Here is a 20,574-nt window from a genome sequence, read left to right as displayed (position 1 = left end):
CTTCAGTGTCATCCACCATCCATTATTATCTCTTACCCACTACACCATCATCTCCCTGTCCCCATTGTCATCTAACCCCCGTAGAAAGCAAGTGTCTTACCCTGGTCTGTATGATCCTCCGGACACTGAAGCACTGCATTATATCACTAGCAGCAGCTCTGCGATGGCTCTTATCTCCTGGGCTGCGTATAACGGGACAATAAACCTGTCTTCTCCCTCTGCTACACAGCCCGGGAGATAAGAGGTAAGAAATGCTACTAGCGATACAAGGATATGAAGCAGAGCTGAGAGGGTATAATGTGACATAGGTAACACTGATTTTTATTGTGGGGATGTGATGTGAGGAGGCTCCGGGCAGCAGCAACCTGACAGACAGACATTACATACTGACACAGACATTATATGCTGTACTCACTGGGTCAGGAGTCTTCTTTTGCTGCTGCTGCTTGTCCCGCCTCCACTGCATTCAAACCTCCCGCCACCTTCATGACGTCTCCTCCACACGCGCTGTCACGCCGCTGTAGAGGAGGAGGAGGAGGGGCAGGCTCTATGTGAACAGCGGGCCCTTATGATTTTACTCTGATGCAAACAACGGGCCCCGGCTCCGTGATGGGACCTGTTCCTTTCACCAAAGTGAAATCATAAGGGCCCGTGAGCAAATGCATTCCGGCAGTGGAGCACGGGCCCCCGTTTTTTCAAATTTTGACCGGGCCCCTGACAGCAGTACCGGCAGTACCTCCCTGATGGCGGCCATGGCGCTGAGACCTGAATCCATTAGGTCGCCTATTACCGATCACATCTAAGTTATAAGTTATGAACTTAGATGTGATCGGTAACAGCTCGATCCTGCAGGACCCGCTGACCTGACGGATACAGGATACAGCGCTATATACATTATATAATATATTTATTTTAATTAGCGGGGGCAGGTTTATGGGGAAGGATTGGGGCCTGTTCACATCAGCGTTGGCTTTCCTTTCTGGGGTTCCGTGGGAGGTTTCCGTCGGGTGAACCCCGCAACGGAAAGTCAAACTGAAACCACAGCTTCCGTTTCAGTCACCATTGAAATCAATGGTGACGGAAACATTGCTAATGGTTTCCGTTAGTCACCGTTTCCGTTTTTGTGGCGGAATCAATAGCGCAGTCGACTGCGCTAATGGTGACAGAAACGGAAGCTGTGGTTTCAGTTTGACTTTCCGTTGCGGGGTTACCTCCGACGGAACCCCAGAACGGAAAGCCAACGCTGATGTGAACAGGCCCTAAGGCTTCTTTCACACTAGCATTAATATACGTTTACCTCTCTTCCGTCAGAGGAAGAGAGGATCAATACGTTAAACGGAAAGCAACGGTTCCATTAGAATTACCATTGCTTTCAATGGTAATTCTTTTGTATCAGTTGCTTTCCGTTTGTCTCCGTTCGCTAAGTTTCCGTTTTTTTTAAAGGAAACAAAAGTGCAGTCTGCAGAACTTTAATTTCCGTTCAAAAGAACGGAAACCTAGCGAACGGAGACAAACGGAAAGCAACTGATACAAAAGAATTACCATTGAAAGCAATGGTAATTCTAATGGAGCCGTTGCTTTCCGTTTAACGTATCGATCCTCTCTTCCTCTGACGGAAGAGAGGTAAGCGTATATTAATGCTAGTGTGAACAAAGCCCAAAACAAAATATTAATATAAAAAAAAAAAAAAAAAACCCCAGCTATGATTTGAACCAGCAACCTCGATACATAAGGCAGACAAGCTAACCACTACACTATAGAAACTATCATAGTCAATGTGTCTGAAACTGTAGTAGTTGAGGGTTTATTCAATGACCGGCACTATCAGCCTATCCTGTCTTTCTGCTGCGTGTGGGTGGTGACTGGTCAGAGACTCACAGTCAGACTGAATGCCGCAGCTGCTGCATGCAGTGTGTACTGGGAGTGACTGTGAAACTCACCAGTCACAGCCCTGATTGTAGCTTTCCCACGCTAATTAAGCACAGGAAAGCTACAAAGGCAGGAGTATACTGCAAGGGGGGGGGGGGTCTGGGCGTTTTACTGACAGCAGAGGGCTCTATAGGGGGGAATTACCCCCCCACCATAGAGCCCTGACTAGTTACTATACTGAAAGGTTAGGGGGGTCTGAGAATCTGACTGACTGCTCTAAAGGGGGGGGCAGAATCCCCCCCCTATAGAGCTCTCTGCAGTAAGTCAGACAGATGCTCAGACCCTCCCCCACCCACACTAATCCTTCCATTATAGTGATGTGAGGGCTCTATGGGGTGGATTATTCCAGCCCCATAGAGCCCTCTGCTGTCGGTAAAATGCCCAGTCTCCCCCTTGCAGTATACTCACGTCACGGGTCCCGGTCCCAGCAAGGCAGGAACTAACCTTGTGCTGCTCGTGCTGCTCGTCGCTTGTCGCTCCTCCTGCAGGCTTGCTCCTCTCTGGCTGCATGTGCTGTGTACAGCGTCAGAGAGGAGGAGGAGTGTTACAGACGTTCGGCACGTCTGCTATGTGCGTCTGCATGGCCCCTCCCCCTGGTCCAGTCCGTCCCGGGATGAAAATGCGTTTGGGTAGGTGGTGCCGCCTGAGGCCGTCGGCTCACCTGGCCTCATGGCAGATGCGGCACTGACCACACCCTCGATTTCCGCATGGCGCTGTAGGGCTTCAGGACTTGATCTGACAAGTCAACCCCTCCCATGTACCTATTGTAGTCCAGGATGCAGTCTGGTTTGGGGGTCTCTATACTGGTACCTCGTACAGGTACATGGGTACTGGTGTGGCCATGTATTGTTGTTAATACAAGGACATCTCTCTTGTCCTTGTACTTGACACACAATATGTTGCTGCTAGATTGTGCCCTGCTCTCACCCCTTCTGAGTGTTTGCCCAAGCAGAGTCTTAGGGAGGCCTCTCAGATTTTTTCTAGAAGTGCCGCATGCCGCAGGACTTCTGGAAGCGAGGCACTTGAAGAGTGGGATGCTGGTATAAAAATTATCCAAGTAGAGGTGGTAACCCTGGTCCAGCAGTGGGTGCACCAAATCCCACACAATTTTTGCATTAATTCCCAGTAAGGGGGGACATTCTGGGGGCTGAATACTGCTGTCCTTCCCTTCATACATCCTAAATTTGTAGGTATACCCTTATGCACTCTCGCACAACTTATATATCTTTACGCCATACCTTGCCCTCTTACTCGGCAGGTACTGGCGGAATTGAAGCCTCCCTTTAAAATGTACCAGGGACTCATCAATAGAAATACACTTCTCGGGGGTGTATGCTTGGGCAAACCGAGCACTGAAATGGTCTAATAGGGGTCTCAGTTTGTACAAACGGTCAAAACTGGGGTCATCTCGGGGTGGGCACTGCTCATTATCCTTATAATTTAAGAAGCAAAATATTGCCTCATAATGCATCTTGGACATGGCCATACGGTACATTGGGGGTATGGTATAAGATGTTCATGCTCCAGTAGGTCCTAATGGATGGCTTTTTCAGAAGCCCCATGTTCAAGTGAAGTCCCCAGAACTTGCCCAACTCTGCTACATCTACAGGGGTCCACCTGTAGGATTGGGCATAAAATGATGTAGGGTTCTTAGTAATATACTGTTGGACATATAAATTTGTCTGGGAGACCATAAGATCTATAAAGTCATCAGTGAAGAAGAACTTGAAAAAGCCCATTTCACTGAGCCCTGCCGTATTAAATTTTAACTCTGGGATTTTGGGCTCATAAATGTCTGGTGTGGGGGTCCAAATGGGGGCTTGAACTGCGGCGGGGTCATTTCGCTCGGGGGCTTCAACTGCACTGGTGGTCAAGGGGCATCTCCTAGGAGGTTCCTCTTCTTCATCACTGGATGAGGAGGTGGATAAATAAAACAGAGTCTCACCATCCGACGACTCTGTGTCGGAGGCAAGAAATGAATATGCCTCTTCGGCACTAAATGTCCGTTGGGACATGTTTGATTGCTTTCCTAACTAGGAGCAATAGGCTGCTACCTAAACCCAGAGGCGTAGCTAGGTTCTCCAGCACCCAGGGCAAAGATTCAGTTTGGCGCCCCCCCCAACCTCTTTCCCAACATCTCCTTCCCCCTCGCCGTGTTTGTTTTCTCTACCAATCGACGTGTCATTTATTTTTATGTAACGCGAGCATAAAATTATTTGTATATTTCACAAGCAATATGGTTCTATACACAACACAAGAACCAAGCTCACTACATATATACAGCCCCAGCACAAATACAGCTCAATTTAGTGCAACCCCTGCCGTATAGGTTTGTACGGCGTAAAACTACAGCTCCCAGCATGGCCCAAACAATGGTAAGGATATGCTGGGAGATGTCGTTTTACAAAAAATAAATCCTATCATAATCATATCACCCATCATCTCGCTGCAGATCATACAGGGACTACAATACTAATTAGAGGCAGAATAAACATTTACATTAAGTGACTCACCGGTGACGTCTCAGATTCTAGTTATTTTTCTCCATTTGGACCAGATCTCTATGATGACTTCTCCCGGTCCATTTCTGCAGTTTGCCGCTCACATGTCTTCAGCTTCTCACTTTTCCAACATTTCTGCACCTATAAATAAATATAAAGTTATCATTATACCACACACTACGCCCCTAAATATAATAGCGCCATACACTGCACCTCTAATTATAATAGCACCATACACCGTGTCCCACACACACACTGTGCCCCCTGTAGATAGTGCCTGCCATAGAGCCCCCTGTAGATAGTGCCCCCATATAGCCCACCCCTGTATATAGTGTCCCACAAATAACTCCCCCTATAGTGCTCTACAGATAGCCCACCCCTGTATATAGCCCCCTGTAGATATAGCCCACCCCAGTATATAGAGCTCTACAGATAGCCCAACCATGTATGTAGCCCCCCTGTAGATATAGCCCACCCCTGTATATAGTGCTCCACATATAGTACACCCCTGTATATAGTGTTTCACAGATAGCCCACCCCTGTATATAGCCCCCTGTACATATAGTCCACCCCTGTATATAGTGCTCCACAAGATGGTCCACCCCTGTATATAGTGCTCCACAGATAGCCCACCCTGTATATACTATATACAAGGGTGGGCTATCTGTGGAGCACTATATACAGGGGTGGACTATATGTACAAGGGGGCTATATACAGGGGTGGGCTTTCTGTGGAGCACTATAGGGGGAGCTATTTGTGGGATACTATATACAGGAGTGGGCTATATCTACAGGGGGACTATATACAGGGGTGGGCTATATCTACAGGGGAACTATATCTACAGGGGGACTATATCTACAGGGGGACCATATCTACAGGGGGACCATATCTACAGGGGGACCATATCTACAGGGCTGGGCTATACACAGGGGGGCTATATCTACAGGGGTGGGCTATACATAGGGGGGCTATATACAGGGGGAATATATCTACAGGGCTTGCCTATATCTACAGGGCGACTATATCTACAGGGGGGCTATATAATGGGGTGGGCTATCTATGGAGCACCATATACAGGGGTGGGCTATATCTACAGGGGGCTATATACTATATAGCCCACCCCTGTATATGGTGCTCTATAGACAGCCCACTCCAGTATATAGCCCCCCTGTAGATATAGTCCCCCTGTATATAGCCCCCCTGTAGATATAGTCCCCCTGTATATAGCCCCCCTGTAGATATAGTCCCCCTGTATATAGCCCCCCTGTATATAGCCCAGCAGATATAGTCCCCCTGTATATAGCCCAGCCCTGTAGATATAGTCCCCCTGTATATAGCCCCCCTGTAGATATAGTCCCCCTGTATATAGCCCAGCCCTGTAGATATAGTCCCCCTGTATATAGCCCAGCCCTGTAGATATAGTCCCCCTGTATATAGCCCCCCTGTAGATATAGTCCCCCTGTATATAGCCCCCCTGTAGATATAGTCCCCCTGTATATAGCCCAGCCCTGTAGATATAGTCCCCCTGTATATAGCCCAGCCCTGTAGATATAGTCCCCCTGTATATAGCCCCCCAATAGATATAGTCCCCCTGTATATAGCCCAGCAGATATAGTCCCCCTGTATATAGCCCAGCCCTGTAGATATAGTCCCCCTGTATATAGCCCCCCTGTAGATATAGTCCCCCTGTATATAGCCCCCCTGTATATAGCCCAGCAGATATAGTCCCCCTGTATATAGCCCAGCAGATATAGTCCCCCTGTATATAGCCCCCCTGTAGATATAGTCCCCCTGTATTTAGCCCAGCAGATATAATCCCCCTGTATATAGCCCCCCTGTATATAGCCCAGCCCTGTAGACATAGTCCCCCTGTATATAGCCCAGCCCTGTAGATATAGTCCCCCTGTATATAGCCCAGCCCTGTAGATATAGTCCCCCTGTATATAGCCCAGCCCTGTAGATATAGTCCCCCTGTATATAGCCCAGCCCTGTAGATATAGTCGCCCTGTATATAGCCCCTCTGTAGATATAGTCCCCCTGTATGTAGCCCCCCAGTAGATATAGTCCCCCTGTATATAGCCCAGCCCTGAAGATATAGTCCCCCTGTATATAGCCCAGCCCTGTAGATATAGTCCCCCTGTAGATAGACACCCCCCGTAGATAAAGTCCCCCGTGTAGACAAAGTCCCCCACCGCAGATACAGCCACACTTCTATTACAATAAAAAAAAAAAAAAAATAATTTCTAACTCACCTTATTCCCGCTCCCACGCCGTCCGGCAGCCATGGAGACCTGCTCTCTTCTGCGCAGGTCTCTAGGGGGTTGAAAGCAGTGTCTATGAAAGGCGCTGATTGGCTGGGCAGGATGACTTTCCCTGTCAGTCAGTCAGCGCCTTTCATCGACGGAAGCGTCACTGGTACAAAAGGTACCAGTCGCTTCATTCATGGAAAGGCGCTGAATGGCCGGGCACGGAACGTGCCCGGTCATTCATTGCTTAATTGTACCTGTGTCCTTGCGACACAGGTACAATTATAGTGCAGGAGGAGGGGGCGCTGGCGCCCCCCTCTGGACTGCGCCCGGGGCACATGCCCCGCTTGCCCCCCCCCTAGCTACGTCCCTGCCAGACTATTCTCTGACACTAAACCTAACTAGATTATTCTGAGCTTCCCTGACGCTAAACCTAACTACTGTGATGGACCCCTAACGCTAGATCTAACTATGGTGATGGATTCCTGACGCTATACCTAATTATGCTTTTTGACGGTTCCCTGACACTAACTAACACTAATACTAAACTAACTAGATAAATTGTCTAAATTAACAGGTTCTTTTTTCGTTTTTTTTTTTTTAATATATATTTTTTTATTTTATATGTTTTATAAAGAAAAAAATTATCCCCAGGGACCAAGAAATTGGTCCTGAAGACTAAGAAGTGGTCAGTGATAGGAGATCACTGACCAAAAATGTGGGAGGAACACCAGGAGGAAGGGTAAAGGACTGGACTGGGTAGTGGATTGGGGAGGTGGGAAGCAGAAAAAAGTTGTCTTTTTTTCACTTTTTTTCACTCTTTTTCTTCTCTCCCTCTACTCACAACCGCTCTGAACGCCTCGCTGTCTCCATCTCAGGGCGGGTGCGGCAGGATGTGATGTCAGGGAGAGGAAGAGAAGAGACCGATCGCCACTATTGGACAGTTACTCACTGACTGACCAATAGTGGCGATTGTGGAGGCGGGACCATCGCAATACGTCCCGGCGTATTGAGCTGTGATAGCCTGCTGTCGGAAACAGCAGCTGTCACAGCTCGTGCACGCGGCAGTGGAAAATGGCGATGCATTTTCCCTGCGACATAATATTCCGTCGCTGAGCGCGAACGGGGCGGTCAGCGCGACAGAATATTACGTTGCTGAGCTCGAAGGGGTTAAATACATTGAATACACAGTGTCAAGAAACTTTAATTTCACTTTTTCAATGGTTTTCAGTGACTTAAGTGATAAATTATCACGCTGCAGCAAGTTATCAGAGTCAGGATAAGGATTGCTATATCTGTACATGACTCCAAACAAAGAAACAAGAAGTCCATCTGCTCACCAGGCCGTCCATGTGTCCAATAAACTCTCGGTGGGCGGATAATTGTCCGGTAACTTTATCCATTAAAATGGAGACGATCCAGAACTTAGGCTACATTCACACGACAGTGCAGAAAAATAGCCATTAAAAACTGATCAACTGTCAGTTTTTCATGGCCGTTTTGCATCATTGTGTCTGCAATTTTTTATACACTTCCAGTCCGTCTGTCCGTTTTTAATGGCCGTTTGACATCCATTTTGCATCCGTTTTTCATGGCCGTTAAAAAACTGATGAATTTCATTTGTCTGGCTTTTTTTTCCAAACCCCCTGAAAACACCCAAACAAAGGTCATTGTCATGATTGTTTCACAGCCCCCCTGTAGATGATGCCACACAGCCCCCCTGTAGATGATGGCACACGGACCCCCTGTATATGATGCCACACAGACCCCCTGTAGATGACGAAACACAGACCCCCTGTAGATGATGGCACACAGACCCCCTGTAGATGATGGCACACGGACCCCCTGTATATGATGCCACACAGCCCCCCTGTAGATGATGAAACACAGACCCCCTGTAGATGATGGCACACAGCCCCCCTGTAGATGATGGCACACAGCCCCCCTGTAGATGATGGCACACCGCCCCATGTAGATGATGGCACACAGCCCCCTTGTAGACGATGGCACACAGCCCCCTGTAGACGATGGCACACAGCCCCCCTGTAGATGATGACACAGACACCTCTCTGGAGAAAGCACCACACCCCCCCCCTCCCTGTGGTAATCTTCCGGGACTCTCTCTGTAAATTCAGGACTGTGCCGAAAATTTTTGCTACAGTAGACAACAATGTCCCCTGTACTAGCGCCATGCTACCATAGTAGTGAGCGCAACAATATCCGTAATTTTTGTCCGCCTGAATGCCCTACATATTCACCGATGCATGACCGTCTACGTCACGAGTGATCTCTAGTCTCACTGGTTCTGCGAAGGCGACGCGAGGACGTCATCTCGTCACCTTCGCAGAACCCATGAGACTAGAGACCACACCTGTAGAGGACGGCGCTGCATCGGTGAGTATGTGTCATTGCGCCTCCGATTACCAGCAAGGGAGCCAATAGTTCCCTTGGCTCTTGAATCCCCAAATCACAGAACCGTTTTTAACGGCTGTTACATGTATTGACGGCCGTTAAAAATGGATCCATTGACTTCTATGGGGGCCGTCTGGCCGTGAAAGCGGCCAAAAATAGGACATGTTCTATTTTTTGACGGCCAATAATCACGGGTGGTTAAAAAAAGGCCGTGTGAATATACCCATAGAACATCATTGTTCTGAAAGCGGACGTTGTTTACTGTTGTGTGAATGTATATACAAATACAATACCACCGAAAAAGGGCACAGACACAGAGTAATGTTCAATATAAAGCAACGTTGCTGAACACTATAAGATCTACTGTGTTTGCGTCCTAGGTAATGACCAAGATAACCTTGGTGCATCGATCAACAATTGATGAATCCAACAAAGAAAATGATCGACTGAAGCACAACAAAAATGATAGCAAAAATACAAAATTTTATTGACATGAAACCATAACAAAGGTTAAAACTGGAACAGGGAATGAGTCACTCAATAAAAAGACATCAACCACAAACATGTACCGGATGTAGATGTGACATAAATCTATACAAGCTTGTTAATTTGTTGATACAGCAAAGGTAGAATAGTATACGTGCCTGTGCGGACCTGTAGCTGATAAAGCCTAATGAATAATGGCAAAAAGAAGGTCAACAGGGGATAGAATGCATGTATGTACTGCCTAGGTTGCCTCTATGAGAGTATATGTGTGGCAACAGTTATATGCAGATACCTGAACACAGTGATTGTCTATATATGTATAATAGCCTAGTGTATGCCATGGTGTGTATTGCAGGATCAGTGCTACAAATAACATACAGCATTATGCATAACCGCACAAAGAGGTAACAGGCCAGTACCAGGCAAGAAAGTCAGTAATAGCTGTACAACATACCAGTAGACATGGAGAGGATGTCTGGACCCTAAATCACAGAACCGTTTTTAACGGCTGTTACATGTATTGACGGCCGTTAAAAATTGATCCATTGACTTCTATGGGGGCCGTCTGGCCGTGAAAGAGGCCAAAAATAGGACATGTTCTATTTTTTGACGGCCAATATTCACGGGTGGTTAAAAAAAGGCCGTGTGAATATACCCATAGAACATCATTGTTCTGAAAGCGGACGTTTTTTACTGTTGTGTGAATGTAGCCTAAAACGAAATTCAATAAAATGTATCCTTTATTAGTTCAGATGTTGCCGTCTTTACCTTGACTTTTAACGCATTAAATAAACAATCCCTTATCTTGACTTTTTCAATGGCTTTTGTTGTGTGATATCACGCTGCAACAAATGATATTTTATTTCACATATAGCGAAAAGTAGTAATCCAAAAATAGGTTTTTAACGTTTCGGTCTATACATTCAACCTTCTTTAGACACGGATATGCGGCGCTTGTGACCTCGGTCGCTGTTGGGTAATGGCTCCATTATTTTTGGATTACTACTTTTCGCTATATGTGAAATCAAATATCACTTATTGCATAATACCTTGGAGTGCTGAGTTCCCATTTTTTACACATTGGCGTGGAAGCCTACTCACGCACACTTGAAACACGGAGTGCTGCGGGATCAAGAAAGTATCACGCTGCAACAAGTTATCAGAGTCAAGTTAAAGATGGCTACATCTGTATTACAGTATAAAATCCATCTAGTAACAGATTACACGTTTCATACATTACATGTTCTTAGTCGTAGCCCCTATAACCACACATGTATCTTTCTTCCATGTTTATAAACAGCAGTCCCATGTAACGCCTATATCCAGTGTATGCACAGACAGTCTATCCAGGCAGTAGGAGATAATTAGATGATGTAACAGATACTGCAGCCGCTTATGATGTCACTGATGATGTCATAGACAGTACTAGCCGTTAGGTTCTATGTGCAGCTGGATTACATATTTTTTACCATTTCTGCCAATGACGTCTGGACCGGGACTGTGATTGACTGTGTGATTGACAGGTAAGATGCAGCATTTTATCATTAATTCTACATGTTACTGGACACATGAAATATATACGCTCTAGAATTCTCATATAAGGCCAGATTCACACTGGACATTACTGCAGCAATTTCTAACCACACCAACACCTCACCACAACGATATGATTGTAGAAGGATTTTTTTCTGGTGATTGTCGGGGGTTGTTTTTTTTTTTTAGACAAACTGTTCAAGTTCCAGTAAAATGTTTCTATTAATGCAAGTAACAACTGAACATTTTACATTCAGATTTCAAGGTTTCATATTTTCTCATTAAACTTACAACTCAGTACAACAGAGTATGTTCACATGGCCTATTTTCAGCCGTTTTCCTGGCCGTAAACACCCCGAGAAACAGCCGAAAATACGGAGGCTGGACGCCTCCAAACATCTGCCCATTGATTTCAATGGGAAAAACTGTTTTTTTTTTCCGATGGTGCATTTTACGTGGGCGTTTGATAAAGCGGCGCATAAAAAACACCCTGTAAAAAGAAGTGCATTTCACTCCTTCGGCCGTTTTTGGAGTCGTTTTTCATTGTCTCAATAGAAAAACAGCTCCAAGAACGTTGGTAAAAACGCCTCAAAAAATGTTTGTGGCTTAAAAAATGACTGAAAATAAGAGGCTGTTTTCCCTTGAAAAGAGCTCTGTATTTTAGAGACGTTTTTTAGTTAAGTGTGTGAACATACCCTTACCATTGTCTGAGAATTGCAGCTGTCAGTAATGTGGAATGTGACTTCTCAGTCGTTTTCAATATGATGTCTAATTTAATTTAATTAAATAGTCTTAAAAAGCTACCGTATATTATCCTAATAAGGCTCAGCAGTAGCCAGGGCCGGCCTTAGGGGTGTGCGACCTGTGCCATTACATAGGGCGCTTTCCTCCAGCAGGTGGAACGGGGCGCTGCGCTGGCTCCCTTCCACTGCTTGTGTTTTAGAAGCGGTTGGGCAACTCAGCAGCTGCCTCTCCGCCCGGGTGCTTCTCTCACTGACATCGCGTTTCTAGCAGCGAAAATCGGGATTCCTCTAGGAGATGGGGGCATTGGGGATTGGCATTTGTAAATTGCCCACATTGTGACCCCCCCTAATGTCAGTCATGGACACCTGGGCCTGGGTGTGACTGCAACCTCTTCACCCCTATAGTTATGTTCCCTGGGTTTACACTAACATTACAAAATGTTTTCAATGTCTGACTCGTCCTGTGATAGAAAATGAAAGGTGTGAAAGTAAATATATTATTATTCATTCTAGATATGGGGTTATTTTATGTTTATTCCATTATGTATTTTACAGACATTTATGACATCTGAATATGTGGCACCAGTGACAGCCGACATGCTAGGACATACACTGTATATATGTAAGTATTATAGCAAATGACAACCTATAGAAATTCTATAATCTGATGTCATCCAGAATGTTCCTATAGAGACACATGACAAGACTGTGGGAACAAATTCCCCAATGTTGTTCATCCAGGGCCTGTTTTGGGGGTGTGCGACCTGTGCGGTTACACTGGGTGCATCACCTGTCACTAATGAATGGGGCGCCACTGGTCTTGATGTCTGGGGCACCCATTGCTTGAACACTCAATCCCACTCTTCATGTAAAAAAAGTAAAGGGCACTGCTCAGGATGCAGATACAATTCCTTGATAATGGATTACATTACAGTGTGGCAGACAATACTTGTCTGGCAGTGATATTTGGGCACTGTATGATTGCAGTATTTGAGTACTATATTCTACGCCATAAAGCTGAATTCAGACGCTGCAGATTTGCTGCGCGGCAAAATTCACAAGTGTTACAGGTGAATAGTTACAGTCTCAAAAACTCATCCACATGTAGCAAAAGTAAACGCTGGGAATTTTACTGCAGCTTTATATTATTATTATTATAGAAATGCTCCATAAAGAAGATATTATGGTATTAGTAATATATAAGGGACTTGTTATTTATGTCATTTCCTAATACACATTTGGCTTATGGGGGAGCACACAGCGCACACAGAGTGTCTACATTACCAGTACTGCAGTCTGTGCGCCACCATACAGGTCCGTCCACATGAAGTTGCTGTGTACATGAGCCCTAATGTACATTTCTTTCATTGTTGGGTGGTCTATACTGAGCACACGTCTGTCTGGAGAAATAAAACGACACAATTATTGTTTTTTCCAGAACACCTTAAGATCGGCTGCCTGCTGCCAGGGGGACTCTCTGAAGCAATATTTCATCTATGCAAGGTGCGTCTCTTATTAGTTACTATATGCAGTATCCACCAATACCCTCCACAGTTAGAATGACACTTTTTGTATGTCCTGGGTCAGAATGCCCCTTTTGTATGGCCCACAGTAATGAAGCCCCCTTTTCTAAGCCCCGACTCAGTCCTTTTATCCCCCATATTAATAGTGCCCCCTTTGCTCCTATAAAATAAAAAATTATACTCACCTAATAGACGACCAACCGGGTCAGACATTTCGCTTCCTCCCTGCGCCGTTATTGTTTGTCCAATTTCAGGGGCGTATGGAGCCCCAGAGCTGTGGGCCACCCCAAATCCCTGGACCCCAGCCGGTCATCCTATTTACCCCTTTGGTAATTTTACACTGGTTGGGGACTGGACTCTGTTCTAGATAGAAATGTTGCCATTGATTAAGATTTGTCCTAATACATTGTCTTTCTTTCTCCTAGAATTAATTCCTCATAAGAGTTAATGATAACCACACGTCCCAGGAGGGCAGATCAAAGATTAAGCAGAGCCCTCCACCTCACATCACATAACGTTCTACATTCAGTCGGATGTATTCAGTAGGAGAGTCCAAGGTCAGTGTATTTTATTAACTGCATCTCTAAATGATCACATAGTGTGTATTACTGGTCAATACTGAAGAGGGCACTACCACCATAGATGGCCTGGGCACCCTCAACTTACACTGCCGTCCGGCATTTAGGGCCCAAACCTATAATATAAAAAAACAGAAAGATACAATCCCTAGTTTATTGACTGGGTGATGTTATTTGGGCACTGTATGATTAAATTATTTGGACACTACATGGTGCATCATAAGGGGGAGGACGTCACAGATACTGCACATGTCACCAATAAACCTAAGGCCGGCCCTGGATGTGACACAATAGCTGCCACGTGACATGCCATCCACACGGACATGACCGCTGTGGCCTAGCAACTAAAGACAACAGAACCACCAGCACAGGAGCCACAGGGAATTTAAAAAATGAGTAGGGACAATTTGTTCTTTTTAGCCATATGCGGCTTAGACTAAGGTTTATGAAACTGTCAGAAAACCCCTTTAATAATTATTTTGTCTGTTGAATCCAGAAATCCAATTTACCATTTTCTACTCTCTCTACTCCAGTCCAAAAGACTCCACAAAAGACAAATTAGAAGTTTTCCATTAAGGATAAGATTATATAGAAGAATAACAATAAGCTCCTGGTCCCTGATACAAAATCTATACCAGGGTCCTCCAACTATTATGTGCCATTATACTGCTGGTGTTATTTGTGTGGCAGAGGGGCATTGGACTCGCCCTGTGATAGAAAATGAAATGTGTGAAAGTAAATATATTATTATTCATTATAGATATGGGGTTATTTTATGTATGTGCATTAAACCCATTATGTATTTTACAGACATTTATAACATCTGAATATGTGGCACCAGTGACAGCCGACATGCTAGAAGATCCACTGTATATATGTAAGTATTATAGCAAATAACAACCTATAGAAATTCTATAATGTGATGTCATCCAGAATGTTCCTATAGAGACACATGACAAGACTGTGGGAACAATCTCCCTCATGTTTTCAATAGGCTGAACATATATTTGTTGATATGATGAACCATACTAAGCGCACGTCATAATATCTTCACAGTTTATACTTTTTGTTCCAGAATTTCTTGAGATCGGCTGCCTGCTGCCAGGGGGACTCTCTGAAGTAATATTTCATCTATATGCGGTATGTCCATCATTAGTTACTATATACAGTATCCACCAGTAGCTCTGTACATTGAAAAAGTAATGAGCGGGCAAAATGCCAAGAAAGGCGTAGCAGTGGGGAACCTTGGATAGTTGGTAGGAATAGGCATAATGTAAGTTAGGGGTATCTTTGTCCAAAATGCTGGCCACATGGCTCGGTTTGGGACTGAACGTAGGTGTAAGGTAATTGGGTGAGGGAGTGTAGGGGGATTTTAGACAGCTCTGGTCTGCCAAGAACATTTGCGATGTGTCAAGGCCTGGATGCAATAGACAAGGACTTAAGTGAGTTTCATTACACAGTCATAATCTGCAGGCCTAGGTGATAATGGATACTGGCAGAATGTTTTTATATTTACAGCACTCAAGCGGAAAGCAATGGAAGGTGCCAGGATATTGCCACGTATAGAGCCCCCACAAATCATGCAGCACAAGGACCTGGACTTGGGGTGTACTGGATTGTTTGGAGCAAATGGCATCAAGGAAGCAAGGCAGGTATCCTCAATGGTATCATTCTAGCAAAAATTTGAGGGAACATGGCACGATGATGGGCCAAGTGCCAGGATCCTTGCGCAGGGATCCAGGGTCGATGAAGGCAGCAATATTCCAGTGGGGCCTTATAATCTCAACATGGGAGAGGGACACCTTGGGGTTGCCAAAATGTTTAGAACACGGGGTACTGGCACAATGTTTGGAATTACAGGAGCAGCGCATCTCGATGTAAAGAGAAGCAGAAGAAGGCAACAGTAGCTGGTTGAGTCTGATTCTGATCTGTCAGATGATAATAAGTGGTCTGATGTTGGGGATAGATGGGCTAATGGGCAAGACGTTTAAGATGCTGAAAAAAATGTTTACGCAGGATAAAGTAAAAAGGTAAAAGCGAGGAGGCGTGATACCGAAAGCCAATCCTTTACTGGAAAAAGGGGGTAAAGTTTGGGGCCAGGAAACATGTTTGTTGATTTCTACCTACACACACTTGTCCCAGGAAATGTTGGGAAACATAAGGGAGGAAAGGCTTGTCTAGTTTTTGTGATGTCTATGGAAGATCAGGTGCCAATAAAAAGGGATGGTGCCTGTGAAGCAGGCTGGTAAGTATAAAAAAATACATCTGTCGCATCTAAAAGAGGCATCAGTAAACGATGAAATAGACAAGGAGTTGAGTGAGTTGCATCATTAAAGCAGAATCTGCAGGCACGGATGACAATGGATACTTGCAGAATGTTTTTTGTGCCTACAGGACTCAAGTGAGAAGCAGTGGAAAGGACACGGATATCGCCACGGATAGGGCGTCCACGAGTCATGCAGCACAAGGAACTGGACTTCTGATGTAATTGACTGTTTGGAGGAGATGGCGTACATTTGCGAAGAATGTAGTTGGCTTTCGAAGCGCGTAAGCAGTCTTGTATCATCACTTCAACATGCCGTATGGTTTATAAAATGTTTTTCTAATAAAGTCATCACATTGTCATGAGGATTGCTGGACCGTATTTTCTTCTGTTTACTTTATATTTATTGGACAGTGCTAACGCCATACAGCCCTCCCTGTAGAGAACGCCATACAGTCCCCCTGCAGAGAACGCCATACAGTCCCCCTGCAGAGAACGCCATACAGCCCCACCCTGTAGAGAACAGCATACAGTCCCCCCTGTAGGGAACGCCATACATCCCCCCCTGTAGGGAACGCCATACAACCCCCCCCTGTAGAGAGTGCCATAGAGCCCCCCCCCTGTAGGGAACGCCATACAGCCCCCCCCTGTAGGGAATGCCATACAGCGTTCCCCCCCCAGTAGGGAACGCAATACAGCATCCCCCCTCCCAAAAAAATGCGACCTACAGTGTGTCCTACAAAATACATGTATCCCCTATCCACAGGATAGGGGATACATGTGTGATCGCTGGCAGCGAAAGCTGCTTCTATCCTCTCCTCAGGGTCCCCAGCAGTCACTGACAGCCGGAGACCCGACATTCAGCAGCCAGATCGCGCGGGCAGTAAGTTAAAACCGGAGTCGTAAAAAGTCTATGGCTCGGGTTTTAAGGACCCTGACCGCTGGCCGTAAAAATACAGCCAGCGGTCGGGAACCAGTTAATGGCAGAGCGGGGAGATACCTCCCTGCTCTGCCGTAGTGTTCAGTGGCGTCCCGCTGTAGCAGCCATAGCGGCTGCCAGCAGAGCCTCCGGCCATGGTGGGGGCACGTGCCGGCGGGCGACACGGGCCCCCTCATGCCGCAGGCCGCGGTAGTTACGCCACTGCTCAGTACATATATAAAACACCAAAAAAAATCGCAGTTTTATGACTGCGGACCTCTGTCGCTCACCCTGTGATGAACGGCCGCGACCGCAACTTCCTGGCCACCTCCCCAGAGACCACGGCTGGCGCGGCCTTCCCTTCCTGGAGTGTGCGAGGAATGCCTTAAAGGGCCAGCGTACGCACTTCCTAAAAGTTTTCTATCCTACCCCAGTGCACCCTGGATTATAAAATGGTCTCTGCCCTTCCACTCCTTGCTTGAGCGTTGTTTGTACTTTTCCCATGTTTGTATTGCAAAGGGTCCCTTAGTATTTTCCTGCTTGATCCCAGAGTTCCCGTTCCCTGCATCCAATTTCCTGTATCCCTTGCTGTTTCCTAACTGTGCCTGCCTTTTATCAGAGTCGTGTGGTACCGCCGGCTGGATATGCCACGTCTGTGTGTCATCTACCATTCCTGGTGCCATCCGCTTCGTCTGGCGCAACCTGCCACACATAGCCCTATCTGAGCCGGAGCCCACGGCCTAGTGGGTCCACATACGGATGTAGCCATCTTTAACTTGACTCTGATAACTTGTTGCAGCGTGATATCACACAAAAATGACCATTGAGAAGTCATTGAAAAGGTCAAGATAAGGGATCTTTCCACTGTGTATTTAATGCGTTATTAGTCAAGCTAAAGTCAGCTACATATGTTCCCTAGATTGTGACAGTACGCTCAGGCCATGGAACCCGCTGGCCAGCCTAAGACCACAGTTCAGGTCATACAGACGGATATGCGTTACCTATATGCACGTCAGCAATTACTAAGGGGTGGACCCCAATAGTATATATTGTATCTATATGCACGTCAGGATCAACTCCTCGTGGCTGTAAACTCCATCATCGCCCGACTGGATCAACTCCCTGTTCCTTCCCCAGAGACTGCTGCCGTTCCACTGCCTAATACTCCTACTGTCTGTTTTCCGGATCCACAGTTGCACTGCCTCTTTTTCCTCGCTATGACTGCGTGCTCACCATTTCTCCTCTGATGAGGCCAAGGTAGCGTTCATTATTTCCCTCCTCGCTGGCAAGTCCCTCGCATGGGCGAACCCCATCCTGGAATGACAGGGGCCCAAATTTTCGGACTTAGCCCTGTTCTTACAGACTTTTTGTGACGTGTTCAAGAAGCCGGGTCGAACATCCTTAGCAGCAGCCACTCTGCTAACCCTCAAGCAAGGGGGTCCACAGCAGGAGAGTATGCCATCTCCTTCCGTACCCTGGCAGCAGAGTTGGCATGGAACAATGAAGCATTGGTGGCGACCTATGGCATGGACTGTCCTCACACCCCATGGACGAGCTGGCAGCCCGCGACCTCCCACCTACCTTGGATGCCCATATCCTGTTGGCTACCCGGGTACACATGAGGATTCAGGAACGCGATGAGGAGGTTCAGTGGAGAGACGTTTTCACAGATTAGCACCCTCGTTCCAGAGACCACTACTGCCCCCTCTTGTTGCTCTACCTGAGGAACCAATGCAGGTAGACAGAGTCAAGTTGTCCGAGCAGGAGAAACAGCGCTGACGCTCTTCAGGTCTGTATTTGTATTGCGGCCTTAAAGGCCCTTTCGTGCGCCATTGTCCACAAAAGCCAGGAAACTCCAGCTCCTAGAGAGGCAACTCTAGGTGGGATGATGCCAAACATCAAAACCTCTTCCAAATTATCTATTCCTGTGACCATCATCTCGGGAGAGACATCACACTTCTCCTCTGCCTATTTTGACTTCAGGGCAGCTGCAGATTTCATCCAGCAGGATTTAGTAGACCGACTACATCTACCCACAGTTCTTCTAGAGAGATCCCTTGCTGTTGCTTCTGTAAATGGACTACCATTGCCCGATCCTATTGTGGCTATCATGAAACCACTTACGTTAAAATCGGAGTCCTTCACTCAGAACAGATCAACTTCCTCGTCCTGCCTAAAGCCATCAACCCGGTTCTGCTGGGTCTGCCTTGGCTTCGTCTACACGCCCAGGTCCTTCACTGGAGTTCTGGAGAGGTCCCCCAATGGGGGCCAAGATGCCTTAGCCGCTGCCTGCAACAGGTCCACCCTGTTTTGCCTCCACTGCCTCAGTCACTCTCCGATCTACCATCTCATTAAGCCAGTTTTGAGGACATATTCAGTAAGAGCAGGTAGATAAAAACAGTGGGAACCAGGTGGGATCCACTGTAAAAAAGAGACACCATCCAGGCGCAATACTTTTTTGAGAAAAAATATATATATAATTAATGGTCTAAAACAATAGATCATAATAAAACATACATAAAAAAGAGAGATAGAGGGTCTCTTGAGGTACAACGCGTTTAGTGGAAACAGAACCACTTTATCAAGTAAACATGAGACCATAAAGTTTTTTCCAGAGAACCCCTTTAATGACCACTGTGAAAAGGTGTATTGTCATTAAGGGGTTAAATTCGCAGTGTTGGACGGTCATCTCCAGTTTACTGTTGTATCATTATTATACCGAAATTTATATTATATTATATAATATAATAATATATTATATAATATATATATTATTATATTATACCTGTTAGGAGATGATGTCACCCCCAGATGAAGGCTGTGCCGAAACGTGCGTCGTGGTTGGCGCCATCCCGGTTGTGTCATATAGATGGGTATATATTGAGGCATGTTATTTCATATGCTGTACTCTTTTGAACATGTGTTGCACCTATCCTAGGACCATCACTACTTGTATTTAGCTTCTTGTCCATGTCCTTGTCCATCCTGCAGTATTGTAAAGACAATTTATATTATATATGGTATATATATCCTTATTTCATATATATTGCTTAGCACTATACACTTTATAAATAAGATGTATCCGTATTGTTATGGGCATGTGTTCACCCTGTGTATTTCACTCTGGAGATGTTGCTATATCTATTGTGTGACACTTTTTATTCATTTGTCCTCTATATTTAATAAAGTTTTTTGATACTTTTCAAAAGCAAAGCATCACTATTGGTGCTTGGTGCCATTATTGTTTAGGTCAGGTTTGCCCCCTGCCGCTAGGGGCTGTGGGGTAACACAGCAGGAGGCGTGTGCAGATGCCTGAGGGACTCAGTGGTGTGCCTGCTGAACATGGTGGGCGGTTCCCTGGTGAAGGGTGCGGGTCCATCCCAGGTTCTCGCGTGGGCGGTCCTGTAAAGTCTGGGTAGGTGGGCGATTTTCCACATTTT

The sequence above is a fragment of the Rhinoderma darwinii genome, chromosome 2 (genome assembly GCF_050947455.1).
Source record: "Rhinoderma darwinii isolate aRhiDar2 chromosome 2, aRhiDar2.hap1, whole genome shotgun sequence".
Lineage (NCBI taxonomy): Eukaryota > Metazoa > Chordata > Amphibia > Anura > Rhinodermatidae > Rhinoderma > Rhinoderma darwinii.
Note: the sequence above shows the minus strand (reverse complement) of the source record.